This window comes from Pseudorca crassidens, chromosome 2 (genome assembly GCF_039906515.1).
Source record: "Pseudorca crassidens isolate mPseCra1 chromosome 2, mPseCra1.hap1, whole genome shotgun sequence".
In the NCBI taxonomy this organism is placed as follows: Eukaryota; Metazoa; Chordata; class Mammalia; order Artiodactyla; family Delphinidae; genus Pseudorca; species Pseudorca crassidens.
In genome coordinates, this window is record NC_090297.1 from 71,036,591 (window position 1) to 71,041,030 (window position 4,440).

Genomic DNA, 4,440 nt, shown 5'->3' on the forward strand with positions numbered 1-4,440 from the left:
TACAGTTACTCAAATATGAAACAAAAGCAACGAAATGGAAAATGACAAGAAAATGAGCAAAGAATCCTAAATATAGTGGAGGAGAAGCCAGTGAATGAAGTGAAGTAAAATTTAGAAATACATCTGTTTGGCTACAAAAGCATTTTAAACAGCAACCTTCCAGATTCTAGTTTGGCAAATTGAAATTGGCTCCGTTAGGAAGTTCACTATTTATTTTCTGCCATTGCAAGGAGGAAACTATTAGGGGAAGGAAGCCGTTGCTGGGAAGAGGAGAGTGCAGGGGTCAGAAAGGACAACTGAGATGCGGACTGTTCTCTTGCAAGTCCTTCCCTCGCCTTTGAATCTCTGGGAATGACTGGTAATCGGCTTAAATTTTAGGTACAAGGAAAAAACATTTTAAAGAATCAGAAGGTGATTAATGACAGTAATTTCTCATTTAATTTGTTTAGGAAATATCTTAAGCTTTATGTTAAGCTTCCAGGACACAAACCCCATATATGGGGTATGTTTAATGTGTTTCAGCACAGTGAGCCTACTGTGTGTGTCTCTTTGGATGCGAGGACAGTGTGATGTGGCCATAATACACCTGCGTGTCATCTGGCTTAAACAAGCGTCTTTGAACGCTTCTACCCTGTGGGGTGTGCATGAAAATTCCATCACCTCCACAGAGAGGGGGCAGCTCCCTGTGCATATTTGTTCCTTTCAGATCAGTCTCTCGGAATGGATGGCATTTGTGATTATGCTGTATACAAGTCTGTTGTTCTAAACCTTTTCTTGAAAGCCCTTTTCTGGACCTTGAAGGTCACCACTCAACGGCTCTCCCTCTATGAAAATTCCTAACGTGGGACACAGGTTTGTCCATGAATGTGCTTCAGGGTCTTCATGAACAAGCTTTCTTGTTTTGTTTGTTTGTTTGTTGCTTGATGTGAATGTGCACTTTTTCCTCATGAGTCCATAGCTTTCCTTGAATTCCCAAAAGGATTTATAACCCCCCCAAATCTTAAGAATTATTGCCTTATACAGAATGTTTTCAAATACTTTCTTTAATGAAAAGGAAATACAGTAGTTTACTTTGGCTAATGATTATAACTAAAATATAGGATTTGTCAGCCTTCCTCACATAGTGAATCTTAGTCTGACTTAGGACTAAGTTTACATTATAAGTGTGCCTCCTTACTTTTCCTGAGATATAATACTTCTTTCCTTATCTCTAACCTGTAACTATGCTAAATGAGCATCTAAGAGGATATTAAATTTTTAAGATTTGTTTCTTTACTCAACATAGATTTATGAAGTGCCTATTATACTAAAGGTACTTCTGGATTTCAGAAATATACAACACAGTCTCTTTCTTTAAGAAGTTCCCAGACCTGTGGCAGAGACACTCAACTAGGAAAAGAGACTCAATCAGTTGATCTGTTTGTAGAAGGGGAAGATGTTATGTGAGGCCTCAGATTTGCAAAACATATTGCACATCCTCATTTTGCGATGTAAACGCAAAAGTTAATGACCGAGACCCCTGGAGAATATAAGAACCATACCACAACCAAACCTATTGTTTTGCCATTCCATTCCACCCACCCCAGATGTGGCTGGAGAAGGGGCCTTGTAGGTGACAGAATTAAGGGTTGAAACTTCAGAAATGACTCCCAGGAGTGGAATGGGAGGAAAGGTCATCAAAAGCCAAGAAAGAAGAAGTTTGTTTGAAGCTTAGGTTAAGTGTTTTTGATTGATTTGATCTTACAGATTTCCTAAAGCTCCATCAGACTGTGATTTTGCAACTCTCTTGAGGGTAGTCCTACTGGAGTTTTCACAAACACAATGCCCTTTTCTTTTCCCAATAAGATCCAGTCTTTGGATGAGATCTATCTCTTGTAGATACCTGAAACTCAGACTCTGTTTCTTCCATCCCCCAACATCTGAGACTCTTCTAATTCTGTCCCAAATTTTTCTTTGATTCCCACTTATTCACAAAAATAAGAGGACAAAGAAAAAGGGAAATAAGTTGATACTGAGCAAATGGAGTAGTACTTCCTATTCTCTCTCACTGTGACCCAGACTACCAACAGCAGATGCCATAGATTTGATCTTCCCAATACTCAGTTTGCTTTTAGCCTCATTCAGAATGTACAATTCAGTACCCCACTTCTATTCATCATGAAATCCAGGACTGTCTTGGAGAGGATGAAATGGAGTTGCCACCCTATTTCCAGGAAGTATAAAAGGTGGTTTTGGCTATCTATACAGAAGGCTCAGTTTTTGAATATTCCTAATTAAAAATCACAGAATTGGCAACCTGCCCTCTTCATTTCTAGGTTTTCCATTTCTTTGTAAATTTTTCCTACACTTCTCTCTAGGCAAACCTACACTTTTCCTGCTGAGATACCTTAAGACATAGAGTAAAATGTCACCTACAGGAAACATGTGATTCATTTCACTCTTGCTGGTAGGTACATTCAGAATTCTACTTCAAGAGGTTTTTTTTTTTTTTTTTTCCCATTTTTAATCTAAACCTTATTGGGCTGCCTGCAGTGAAAGCCTCAACCACAGATCCTGAAATAAAGTCTTTACAGAAGCACTTAAAGAAGACCTGGTTATTCTGGTGCTGCTTCTGAAGAAGTTCCAATCAGCAGCAGGGTAAAATTTATGGGAGGCTTATGAGATTTTTGGTTTCTTAAAAGAGCACACATGCCACAGAGAATCTGAATATATTCTATGAAAATTGTACAGACCTCTCAACCAGCACAGGAACATGCACAGAAAATCTGAGAGGTCACTGTTTGTCAGGACCACACTAAAATCATTTCAGACAAATGAAATAAATCCTGTTTAATGACTTAAAAGTTAAAGAGATTCTGCAAGTTCAGTTGCGGAGCTCTGCCAACATCTAATTATTTTTAGTTCTAGGATCCGTCTTTAGTATTTGTTGGTATCAACTCTGCTTGTTTTGTTTAGCTTACAAATTGGGTAAGGAGAAACAAAACTTTGGCCAAAAACTGTGTAAGTATAAGAGAATCTCTACTTTGTAGAAAAGAAGTAATAATTTAAAAATAGAGAGTATTTTGATAGCTCATACCAGTATGTTTGGGTAACGTCTACTCTTAGTTTTCTTTTTTAGACTTTTGATTATCCAAAGTTATGTAGGCCAAGGCAAAATGGCATATATGCATAATCAAATTAGATAAAATATTTTATTTTATTTATTTATTTTTTTGCATTAAGCAGGCCTCTCACTGTTGTGGCCTCTCGCGTTGCGGAGCACAGGCTCTGGACACGCAGGCCCAGCGTCCATGGCTCACGGGCCCAGCCGTTTCGTGGCATGTGGGATCTTCCCAGACCAGGGCACGAACCCGTGTCCCCTGCATCAGCAGGCGGACTCTCAACCACTGCACCACCAGGGAAGCCCAGATAAAGTATTTAAAAAGTGTTTATACCTATCCTACTGCCAAAGGAAGAGCCAATGCTCAAATAACTTGAGTCAGGTGGGATAACAAAGATACCAACTAACCTTCACCTAGCAATAAACAATGTTGGACTGATTCCTTTGATGTCAGGTTATGGTACGCCATGCTCTTTTTGGATTAGTGTTAGATAAAGGCAAAGATGGGGAAGAGTAAGTGAGACACAAGTCAGCTTATTGAAAAAATAAGAATTGGTGACATTAATAATAATACAAATGATATTTTAATTGCTACAGCACACTAATTCTCTACATATTTATCTGCAAGATGATTTGATCTTTCTAATAATCTTTCTGAGGAAGATAAAGCAAGTGTTATTTTATAGAATAGAAAGTTAAAATAAGGGGTTGTAGAATGGTAACATGGTTATTTGTTTTTTCCCAGTATAATATTTAATAAAACATTAGATTAGTTGTCAATACTTTAAAAATTGGAGATTTCACATTTAAAAAAAAACTGGATATCTGACTTATATAGAAAAGTTGAAAGTTCTGGTACCACTGGATAACACTGGGCCCTTATCCCGCATAGCAGCATACTACTACTACCTCCTATTGCCTTATCCCCAGTCTCCTCACTCATTAATCTTTACTTGCTTGGCCTTTTTAGGCAATTGATTTCTGCACTTCTGGTGTAAAAGAACTTTCATAAGGCCATGCCTTGAGGTCATGACAGAGGTAGGCCTAAAGTGCAGTTCTGCTACATCCTTTTATCATAAAATGTTCACAGCAGAATGTGTGGCTACATGTCCATCTCTTCTCCCTTCCAAGAACCTTTCGCTCCAATGTACTTCTCACAGTTGCCCAAGAGGGCATGTGTCCCCATGTGATTGGTGCTGTTCCTGGTACTATTCATACTGTCCACTTGCTACTCTCCCTTTTCTTGACTAAACCTTAATCCTAGTGCTTCACTCGAAGGTCCGCTGCTCTCTGCAGCCATCTCAGAGCCCACCTGCAGCTTCCCACCCCTCCACATGCCA